The sequence below is a fragment of the Canis aureus genome, chromosome 9, assembly GCF_053574225.1.
Source record: "Canis aureus isolate CA01 chromosome 9, VMU_Caureus_v.1.0, whole genome shotgun sequence".
In the NCBI taxonomy this organism is placed as follows: domain Eukaryota; kingdom Metazoa; phylum Chordata; class Mammalia; order Carnivora; family Canidae; genus Canis; species Canis aureus.
The window spans coordinates 49,055,470-49,067,873 of NC_135619.1; the positions used below are offsets into that span (position 1 = coordinate 49,055,470).

The 12,404-nt window shown below is 38.5% G+C and overlaps 1 protein-coding gene across 17 annotated transcripts in view; it reads left to right on the plus strand.

The window, feature by feature from the left end:
- RGS6 (regulator of G protein signaling 6) overlaps positions 1-12,404 on the plus strand; it is a 556,931-nt gene that overhangs the window by 282,478 nt on the left and 262,049 nt on the right. The gene's annotated exons all lie outside the window — the stretch shown is intronic.

The window sequence follows — 12,404 nt, forward strand, 5'->3', positions numbered from 1 at the left end:
AAAAACCTAAAAAAAAAGAAAAAAGAATGGGTGAGTGTTGTCCATTGGGTAGAGGCTGGACTAAGAAGCTCGTTCCCCAGCTGTACAGTGGAAGTAATGAGGATATCAACCACATAGGTTAAATAATGCATGAAGAAGACTTATATTGGACACTGAACTAAGCACCACATGTAATCATTGTTGTGGTTTCATGTAACTGCCAAGGAATGGATAGTTCCCATAAAGTCAAAAAGTAGGTTCAGTGGAAGTAAGAATGTGAGGTAGGTGTGATGTATTGGAGTTTATTTATTCACTCCTCCAACAATTATTGAATGAGTACCATTTATGAGCCAGGCACTGTTTGAAGTGCTGTTGATATAGCCGTGGACAGAAGTCTCTGCCCTCACATGGCTTATGTTCTGTTGGTGGCAGGAGGCATCAGCCAATGAGCAAATAACTTCAATGAACCAAGCAGCAACTTGTCCCATGGTAAAAGTGCTGGGAAGAAAAATAGAGTTAGGCAATAGGGATAAGGGGGCCAGGAGGGCATGGGCAGGATGACAGGGTCACAAGGAAAACCTTTGTGGTAAAGAGACATTTATATAGGAACCTGAAAGAATGAAGGGAGAGTGTTCCAGGGAAAGAAAGTAGTACGTGCAAAGGGCCTGAAGAAGTAGCCTCTTCTTCCCTGTCAGGAGGAGAGAGGTGGGAGATGAACTCAGCTTGGTGGCAAGAGACCAGATGAGGTTGAGTGTGGTCAGTCATCATAAATTCTCTGGAGTTTATTCTCAGCAATCCAATGGAGAGTTTTGAGCAGAGTAGTGACACCATCGGAGTTATCTCTCATTAGGGTCATTTTGGTGGCTGTGTGAGGAATGCACAAAAGGAGGACAAGGGTAGAAAAAGATCAACGTGGTCCAGGACCTTAGAACAGCATTTCTGAGGGAATCTTCTACATTGACATGGAACTTGTTCATGATGTGGCAGGATAGATAGGGCTAGGGATAGAAATATGGACAGTGATCTCAGCTCTAAAGTCCTTCATGAGGGGGGATATAACTAAGAAAATGGTAGGGGACAGCTGTAAAAGGGTGTAAAAAGGATTTAGATTGATGTCAGGCTCCTGCCTCAGGTCCTTTGCATTCACTGCTATCTTTCCCTGGAACATTCTTGTCCTTTTTCTATTGAGGTTTCTATTTATAGACTAGAAGACTGTTGGTCAGGAAATAGTATAGTAAGAATTAAGGCAAGAACTAAGAACTAAGCTTCTACCCCTTTATCACCTGGGATGCAAGAGAATGGGAAGCTTCCACCTGAGATGTCTAACATGGAACTAGTGTCCACAGGGATGAGGTGGGTCGGAGCTGGGCCCAGAGGTGGAGGAATTATCCTGTAAAAGGGGTAGGAAGGCCAGGGACATTATTGACCGTGAACCAAGAGTCTCAGTAGGCACAACAGGGATCATCGTATCTGAGGAAGGTCAGTAGAGGAGAGAACCAAATGGGGAGGAAGTCCTGAGAGACCTGGAAGGGACAAGAGAGCTGAGGAGACCAGACAATGTGGTAACTGAACTTAGAATCCTGGCAAGCCTAAAGCCAGACACTTCCTGACTCCGGCACTGACAGTCACCCAATTGGGCTGATAATATTCTTCCTTTAGATATTTTAATGCTAGGTCTTTGGTCTTTGGTCAAGTTGTAGTCTTACTTTGAGAGTAAGTTTCCTCTGTGTAGTCTTTTTGCCAATCACTGTTTCTATCCGTTATTTCTGTTTTACGGCTGTAAGTTCTTTGGGAAATCTTATTCCATTTCCAAATTTGAGGAGAAGGGTAAGAAAAAAGTGGGAAAAGTAGGGAGGCACTGTATTGTCAACCCCGTCTCCCACCAAGAAAGAATATTACTCTCTCCATTTTACTGTTGAGTAAATAAGGTCACACTGCTGTTTTTTTCTGTGTGTTGTTGTTGTTGTTTTTCCCAAGCACTCATTGCCATCCAACATAGTATTCACTTAGGTGTTTGTTTGTTTATTGTTGACTTCTCTCATTAGGATGTCAACTTTGGAAGAGCAGGGCATTTATTTTATTCACGACCATACTCCCAGTACCTGGAACAGTACTTAGCACAGTGTAGGTGCGATATATATATATATATACATATATATATATATATATATATGTATATATATAGTGTGTGTGTGTGTGTGTGTGTGTGTATGATGGATGAATGATCAGACACTCAGTCTTAGGTCTGTATGGCTCTTAAGATGCTGTAACACACCCCAGACTCAGTTTGGTGAGACAAACAAAGGGAGAGAAATCTAACAGTATCTGAGTCCAAACAAAAATCAAGTGAAAATTCAGGGCATGTTCTAGGGTGACTGGTGTCCCTCCCTCCTCTTAAAGAACCAGGCTGGCCTAGTGGAGACTGGAGCTGGTGACATAGTGATGCAAGAATGTTGAAGGCCTTTCTGAGCCTTCAACAGAAAGGCTTGATTAAAATGATTGAATTACCAGCATGATTGAAATAACCTTGATGCTAAAGAAGGAAGCAATTTGTGCTGCTTTTAATATTTTTATAAATGGTATCTGGATCTAGATGAGTCATTTATAATTTTTCCTTTATCAATTTTATTTCACATATTTTTATCTATATGTCACATGCAAAGGAGACACTGTTTACCTGGTAGCAGCTCCCTGCATGTCAGACATAAATATCAAAGAAAATAAATTGGCTGAGAGTTGCTTTTTTGCACCCCCAAACCCAAAATGTGATCAGATGACTTCACTATAGTCTGCTAATTTGCTAGTTGTTAATAGATAGTTGATAGACATATATATTATTCTGCATATTTTATTCTGAACAATAAAATTTGAATAGCCAACATATTTTAACTTATGTGTCCAGTATTGCATATCAGATGCACCTCTGGTACAGAGATAACATAAATTCTAGAAATTGTTCTATATTTATTGTGTTAGTAGAATTATTTTCTCTGAGTCTTCTGAAAGGCCATTAAAAAAATATCTTGTTCCAAATCCAGTGGAGCTACTTACTGTGAGTTTTGTACCTTCTTCAATAATTAAAGAAAGCAAACAAGATTTATAGACAATGCAATTTACATGATGCATTGAAAAATGTGTTCTCATAGCAACTGTGTTTATCACCACTTTCATTTTCTTAATATCTTAAAATTACATGGCAAAATGAAAGGGAGAGTGGTTAGGGGCCTTTACAACATTTTATTAGTATATAAGAAATATATAATTATATTATTAGTATATAATTTTCAAACAAATAGAAAATCTGAAGGAATTATACAGGAGTACCCATGTACCTGCCACCTGCATCTTACGATTAACATTTTGCTATATTTACTTTGTCACTATTTATCCCTCTCTCCACCATCTTATTTTTGATGCTTTTTAAAAATTTTTTTGAGGTTTTATTCATTTATTTGACAGAGAGAGAGAGAGCACAAGCAGGAGGAGTAGCAGAGGGAGAGGGAGAAGCAGACTCCCCACTGAGCAGGGAGCCCAATGCAGGGATTGATCCCAGAACCCTGAGATCATGACCTGAGCCGAAGGCAGATGCTTAACTGATTGAGCCATCCACGTGCCCCTGATGCTTCTTAAAAAGATTTTATTTATTTCTTTTCAGAGAGAGAGAAAGAGAGAAAGAAAATGTGAGCAGGGGGAGGAGCAGAGAGGGCAGGGGAGAGAGGGGAAAGAATCTCAAGCAGACAGGGCTTGATCTCATGACCCTGAGATCATGACCAGAGTGGAAACCAAAAGTCGGATGCTTAACTGACTGAGCCACCCAGGCACATTTTTCATGCTTTTAAAAGTAAGTTGCAGAAATCAGTACACTTTACCACTAAATAATAAACACTGCTAAATCCTAAATAAAATAATACTTATGGATTTTTCAAGATAAAATTTTTGAAACTTTATAAATTTCATTTTATAAATTTATAAAATTTGGTGACATATACAAAGTCTAAATTTTCTATTTAATGACCTAACAAGTGCTTATACCTATGTAATGCCAATTGCACAGAGGTAACCACTGTTTTGATTTCTCTCTTCTAGATTAGGTTAGCCTCTTCTAAACTTTATACAGTTCTAGAATTTGAAAGTATATATACTATTTGGGGGTAAATAGATATAGTCTATACTATTTTTCATAAGATTTTCATTCAGCATATTTTTGAAATTCATCTTTTTTTTTTTTAATGTATCAGTAATCAGTGCCTTGTTGAATACTGACTAATATTCCTTTGCATGGATTTGCCAAAATTTATTTATCCATTTCCTGGTTAAAGTTCCCCTAGGTTGTTTCTAGTTTGGGGGATATTATGAATAAAGTTGCCATGTACATTCTTATCTAAGTTGTTTTGTAGGTACATGCTTTTTGTTTATTTTTGAAACCCCTGGACTGTGTAGCCTGGCACAGGGTTTATATAAATAGTGGATAGCTTATTGACCTGGCACAAAACTTACATGACATATTGGGCTTTACAGTGTAGCTGACACTTTCTTCCTCATCTATTCTTGTAAAAGCTGCTAAAGAGACAAAGGAGATTCACCGAAAAGGAAGCTGAGAAGTTAAGGTCCTTGCTAAGTGTCATAGTAACCTCAAACCAAGATTTCCTGACTCCTAATCCAGTGCTCTTTTGACTACTATCAGAGTACCAAACAAAAGGTGTTCCCACTTCACATCCTACCCTTCCTTCTGTGAAGCATTTGCTATACCATGGTTATGACCTTTCATAGTTTCTGGTTTATACTTTGGCAAAACAGAAAACTCATGGTTGTTGCCACTTAAGCTCCTGCTCACTGGATGTATGAACTTTTTTCTCTTCTCCATCATCTTGTTTACCCACTGCTAGGCCTTCACAGTGTGAGGTGTGAGGGGGCTGGAGGAGGCTGTGGAGGGGAGATGTGGAGAAGTGGCCTAAGCCAATCTGGTAGCTCTTGTGGGGGCTGTCAGTTACCTCCAGTGAGAGAATTCAGCCATGAACACCCAAAGTCTCTCTCTACCATCTCTCTACAAGTGGGTCTGTGACAACAAAAACCAGCCTCAGGCCTGATTCAACAAAATACAAACATTTATTAGCAAGAAGATTCAAAAGCTCTTGTACAACCTGTTCTATAACCTCAAGGATTCTTCCGTCTGTCCTTTTAGGCATCCAGTGAGCACCGCTCCCAGGTAGTGGTCTAATTGCAAGGTCCAGTAGCTTCCTACTCAGGACAGAGAACCAGATGAAGTTCTGGTTGTATATGTTGTATATGTCACCAAATTTTATACCTCCTTCCTGCAAAGCGTGAGGTTTCTACCCAATTCACACATCACTCATATCCCTCCTTCACCACTGGGAAATTATTTCTAATATCCCTTTATGCCAATCAATGGACTTTCTGGTGAGATTCAGAGAGGGATATTTGACACTTTTGTGAAAGCTACCTCAAGGAGCATGAACTCCAAATGGGATCTTTCAAATACTATCTATATATTTCTACTGAGGATACTCCACATGTTAACTAATAACTCTCAGGGGTGGCTTAAACCTGAATCCATGTACACAAAGCTCAATATTAAAGTATTTCAGTGCAAAATACAGATCATGCTGGGGAGTTACGAGAGTTCATGCATACCCTTCAACCCCCAACCTCTCTTTCCTCCAACCCCACTGGAGTCCCCCTGTAATCCTGGCTTTTCTGTAGGATCTTCAATTTTTTTCCCATTTGACGTGTTGAAAAATAAAATTCAATTGTGTAAATTTTGTCCCTGTAATACTGGCTTTTCTGTAGGATCTTCATTTTTTTTTCTGTTTGAGGTGTTGAAAAATAAAATTCAATTGTGTAAATTTTAAGACTCTTATTGGCTTTATTCAGTGATTCATGGATTGGGCAGCATCCTGTCTAGCAGATAGAAAGGAACTGTATAAAATGGAAGAGATTTATAGGCAGAAGGTAGCAGGACAAGGAAGTTATTAGCAAAAAGTGGATTGCTTCAGGCAAGGGGAAGGCAGGGGGTCTACTAGGCAAATAACCTCACTAATGCTGACCAGGTAATTCCAGACTAACTGGTTAAGATTACATCCCTGGGAGAAGCTGAAACTGCAACCAGGTTAGGTAGTAAGTCTTGGTTTGATGACATGGCCTTAGCGTAGGTGTGACTCCATTTTGGGCCTGTTTTTTCTTTTTAAACAGAGGAAATCCTTTATATTAGTGTCAGTTTCTGCCTCTAGATTTAATGTGATTTTAGAGTTCCAGCCCTAATGCTATCTCCCTCATCCCCTCCCACCCTCATTGATGGCAAACCAGTGTGAGTTAAGGATTTACTGAAATTCATTCCTGGGGGATTTTTAGATGCAAGTCTAATGTTTAAATGCAGCTCTCATTATGGCTCTTGGCTATCGGAAGTGACTTTTATTTGGATAGAGAGCTGTTATGCTTAGGGCAAACAGCACAGAAACCGAGCAGCAGTGTATTGCTTTCAAGTGACTCTTCAGGCTATTAGAATGCCACCCGTTTGGTAACTATTGCTGTTAATTAAGTTTACAGCCTCATTATTAGTTCCTGGCTCTGCTATTGTTATTAATTATGTCAATATCAGTTTATAGTGGAAGGCGGTTCCTCAGGGGATTTTTTTTAATTGTATGTTAAAATTAAAAATAAATATTTGTTTCCTTATCAATATACTAAGAATTTGGGGATTTTATTTCCAGAACTTCCTAAATTTGATTGTGTGATGGCTTGAAAGTTATGTTATGAATGTTATTTTTGTGGTTTTGTAGCAGAAATTTTTACATTTAACTGTGTGGTTTAGTATTTCAGTGTTCACCCATTCAGTGGTAACTTGTAGCTAATTCCAACAATTAAAATCATGCCTTTATAAGGGAAGGAAAAGAAAAGGTCTGGCATGGGACTCTGTGTACTGTAGGAATTGAAATTGGGTTGGACAAATGCAGATAGAAACAAGCTGGTGTGTATGTTGACAAGAACCATCCTTCTCCCTTTACTTAATAATACTGTGTGCTATATTGTTTAATTTTTGAAAGCTTTAAATCCTTCCCTATCCCTTGATCCAACTTTCTTGATGATGTTTGCTAACTGGGAGCCTAGGTAGTCATGGTACATATTGGCTCTTTTACCTACAGTTTGGTTTTGGTTTTTGGTTTTTACTCTTGTATCAAGAAAAAAGTCAGGTGCTCAACCACTGAGCCACCCAGTTGTCCCCCTCTAGACACCTTTTGAAGCACATATATCAAACATAATTTAGATCACAGTTTTATGACTTTATCTTACCCCCCTTTTATTTAACTGTTCTTTGTTACCAGGCATTTAAATTGTTTATAATTTTTGGGATTATGAAAATAAACATATATTGAGCAGCCCTTTAAATAGATATTTGAGAGCATCTCCAGTTATATCCTTAGAAGCCTAGAAAAGAGATTTTTCCTGAAGACATGAACATTAATGATACATATTTTTTATTTATTTTAAAGATTTTATTTATTTGACAGAGAGTGAGTGAGTGAGAGAGAGGGGCAGGAGGAGGGGGAGAAGCAGACTCCTCACTGAGCAGGAAGCCCTACACGGGGCTCTATCCAGGGACTCCAGGATCATGACCTGAGCTGAAGGCAGATGCTTAACTGACCGAGCCACCCAGGTGCCCCTAATGATAAATATTTAAAAATTGCTTTCCAAGGAACTATACTAATTTCAAATCCACTAGAAGCATTTCAGAGTGCCTGGCCCACTGTAGCCATACCACTTACTGTATCTAATAAGCTAATAATATCCACTTGCTAATTTAGTAATTTTTGAATTTAGAAACTTGATGAAGGATATATGCTAGAATATCAAGTAATGACCTTTTCTTTTCAAGGCTTCATTTTGCTTTTGTTGGGGAAAAAAATATCTTTTCTTTTTTCAAATTGGATCCAATGGTTGGCATCCTGCAAATTAACAGTAACAACAATTGACAGGATAAAATACAAAGTTTTTTTTTTCCATAAGCATGTGAGAACTGCTCAGTAATTAGTTACTTTAGCCAGAGGTCAAGTTTTATATATCAATTTAACAAAGGACAGGGAGGTGGGAGTGGTGGGTGTTAGGTATTCAGTGGGAAAATATGGGAAATTCTATTGGTGTTTTGATGTTAATGGCAGTGAACAGTCAGTATCCCTGAGATACTGAATTTTGCAGCAAACTTTGAGGGAGCTCAATGGCAGTTGTGTGTTTGGGAGACTCTGCTTTAGTCAGATAAAGGAAGTTCAGATAAGATTTCTTTCTGTATCTTCTGTAGCTCAAAAGTTTTCATGTCAAAATAATCTTTATACCAACAATGGGATTCTGAGTCCCTATGCTCCATTTTAAAAAATATCATAAGTAAGTGTGCTGAATGATAAATATATTTTCTATCATGAATTATGCTGAGGGTTAGTAGTAATGGTGTTTTCTGTCATTTATAACTGGATCTCATGCCAGTGAGGGGTGATATAGGAGAATAAAAGAAGAGAAGAAAGAAGTTCCAAGTATAATTTTTATCACAGATATGAAGATATTTGCTTGGAACTAACAATTAGTTCTAGAAGAAAATTAGGCAGAAATTGACCCTAGTGTGTTGGGGGAGGGGAGAGACAGTAGTTGTGTCTTTCAAAGAATTTTTAACATACCTTTCAATATAGTATTACCTGGAGTTCATTTATTTTAGATTATAGTCATGGGATATGTTTAAGACTTCTGAGCTATACTCTTTGGGATAGTCACAAATATCAGAGACGGAAAATTAGATTAATTTCTCCTTGTGTTGATATTCCCCTAGGAAACAGTTTGTTCTGCAGATATTATTCAAACAAATCTCAGTTCCTTGAATCTTGACTTTTGCAGCCACCCCTGATTTAAATATCCCCTAGCAGCTTTGTGGATAATGCAGTGTGAGAGACATAATTGAAAGGCATGACAAGTAACAAAATGGTTTATATACCTCAAAACAAAGGCTCATTATACACGACAATGCGATTCATTTTGGGCTCTCCATTGCATACTTGTCATATATATTCATTGCCTTCCAATTCTTCCCAGATCCTTTGGCACATCCTACAGGCATAAATCACGAGTTGGAAAACGTTTCCATTTTAACCAGATAGGCCCCTTCCCCCTTCATTTAGATTTAATATGAAAGTTAAATATGTTGTTTGCAGTGAACCACCTTGCTTCCTTTTATTTTGTTTAGGGAGGGGGCATTTAAACATTTCCTCTAGGAAATGTACATTTTTTTCTCTATCTTCATAACCCTGGCATCTGGTGTGACTGATTCAGCTCTTCAGTCTGGGACAAAGCGACTTTTAAGTTTCTAGAGCTATGAGGAAGCTATAAAGGGAATGCAATTCACTCTGTTAGAGAAATAACAGCCTGGGAGCTCAGGGACCAGAAATGTTGCTCTCCAAAGGTTTGTTAGAGCTTTACTTTGAATTTTATTCCTCAATATTTTTGTTGGCCTGAATCAGTGACTCTAATTATATATAGAAGATAGAAATAGCAGATATATTTAGCAAGTTGGAAAAATTCCTGCAGTCTACCCTAGGAGCAGCTAAACATATGGAACCAACCTGAGACTCTGAAGACCCAGTATATTCCCTAGGAGTTATTGATGACTTAATAGCCATAGCCCAAGGAACACAGCAGAGCTAGAACACCGAGAAGGGAAGGTCATCAATAAGACCTCCAGGAGAATCCTCAGTCCCCCCTCCATGCTTTTATTTCTTATTTGTCTAATTTTTTTTTAATTTTGGAAATTTTCTGTTTCAAACTTTCATTACTTTCCTCAAGTGTCAATTCTACCTACCTCTCTCTAAGCAAACAACCCACACTTACTACTTCACCAAGAAAACTGCCACCAGGGGAATAATAGTTCCCACTGTTTTGTGATCCTATTTATTCCTTAGCCTGTGCTTCTACCTTTCCCTTTCTCTCAAGAAGGGGATGGTTGTACATGATCTCATTGTGTCATTCCTTGGACCTCCACTGGGAAGTTGCTCCAAGAACAGTCAAACTCCCTCCACCAGCCACTGGTTCCTTTCCTTACACCAAGAAGCCAGTTAGAGTTGCATAGTAACTGAAGGGAAAAAATGATGTCTCACCTGGGCCCGTGGGTGCCAGAGCACCCAGCTCTGAGGTCCCAAATATACCAGGCTTGGCCACTCACCTTTGACAAGATCCAAAGGCAGAGAGATGAGTGGTGGTGAAACAAGAAAGGGATTTATTTCAGTGAGACCAACACCAGGAAGTCAGTGGACTAGTGTCCCAAAGATGGTCTCCAAAGTGCTGAAAATACTTCCAAGTTTATGTAAGGAAAATGTGGGGCAACAGGTGATGGGTATGTGCAGATGAGCAGTAAAGGTCAGGTCAATCATTGTCTTGGGGTCAGTTATACAGGGTTTTGCTGGTGTCAGGGTAGTCCTTATTGCTTGAGGGAATAGTTTTGATTCCCATCATAGGATCCTTTGCCCACCAGATCTTTTGCCTGAGTTAAAAAGGTAAGCTGGAAAGAACTTAAGCAGTATGAAAGTACAGACTGAGGTCAGAATGTAGGTAGATGAAGTCCTCTATCAGATGGAGGGAGAGCTTGTGTGGGGCCTAAAGCAAGGTTCCCCCCACCCTGAATCCCACACAGATATACCCCCCGCCATGTCTAGAGTGAACCAAGGTGAGGCCATGAGTGCCATCCACCCCAGGTGCAGGTAATAGGGGATGTGTCATCTGTGGAAAAAAATGCTAACACAATAATAAAATAAACTAAGAGTTGATCTGCTTTTTATTATTACTAGGTTCTAGCAATTGTAAATTGTCAGCGAAACAATATTCCTCCCCAGAAAATTCTTTTGTTGGTTTAAGTTCTAAACAATTGGTACAATGATTGTTTAGTCTTAGTAATAATAATAAAGTATCACTGTGTTAACTAACTGGAATTTAAATAAAAAGTTAAAAGAAAAATAAAAAAAATAATAAAGTAGCATCTTAATGACTTACTAAGTACATACAGTTCTATTTTATGCTACTCGGAAGTTAATTTGGAGAACTCTCAGATATACATTTTGACTTCTACACACATGGACTCAGTTACACACAATAAAAAATGTGATGGTTAATTTTATGAGTCAACTTGACTGGACACAGGGTGCCCAGTTTAAACATTATTTCTTTTAAAAAAAATAAAATATTATTTCTGGGTATGTCTCTATGTTCCAGGTGAGATTAGCATTTGAACAAATAGACTCAATAAAGGAGTTTGCCTTTCCAAAATGTGGGTAGGCATCATCTGATCTGTTGATGGCCTGAGTAGAAAAACAGAGGAAGAAGGAATTCACTCTTTTTTTCTGCCTTGCTGTCCTCGCTGGGACATCTCATCTTATCTCCTGCCCTCAGACTGGCATTTATATCTGGCTTTCCTATTTATCAGGCCTTCAGACTTGGACTGAATTACACCTCTGGTTTGCTGGGCCCCCAGCTTAGAGAGGGCAGATCATGGGACTTCTTACCCTCTGTAATTCCTCTTTATCTATCTATCTATCTATCTATCTATCTATCTATCTATCTATCATCCATGCATGCATGCATCCATCCATCATCTATCATGTCTCCAATTGACTCTTTCTGTGGAGAACCCTGACTAATATAATTAATAAGAGCTGGAATTATTTGAGGTTGCTTTCAGCACAGTCTGTATCTCTAAGCCCTGTGATATAGTCCTGTGTTTAAAAGTAGATTCAAAATAAACAATGATGGCGTAAGAATTTTAAGGATAAAAAAACAAGGCTTGCCTGACTGCATAAGTCTTTCTCTGAACCTTATAAAGTTTACCCCTTTAGAGGTGCTTCTTTTATATGCCTTTAAAAATACTTTATTATAATTAAAAATTATTAATCCATTACTTTTTCCCTCTTTTTTGTATTATAGCAATTAATTACTGGCCTAATTATATATGCACAAAATTTAATAGAAGACAATTCTTATATTTTAATTTCTTTTCTGGCCTTTATTATTGTTTGCTTTTTTTAAGATCATTTCTTTTTTTTTTTTATAAATTTTATTTTTTTTATTTTTTTTTTAAATTTATTTATGATAGTCACAGAGAGAGAGAGAGAGGCAGAGACATAGGCAGAGGGTTCGAAGCAGGCTCCATGCACCGGGAGCCCGACGTGGGATTCGATCCCGGGTCTCCAGGATCGCGCCCTGGGCCAAAGGCAGGCGCCAAACCGCTGCGCCACCCAGGGATCCCTTAAGATCATTTCTGAAGACAATTTTGTTGTATAGAGGAGGGAGGTCTTTAATGATCCACTCTAGGTACAGCTCCACTCCTATCCCCACTGCTCCATGCTGTCCCCACTCTTTCCTTCCTCATTCCCATGCCTCTATAA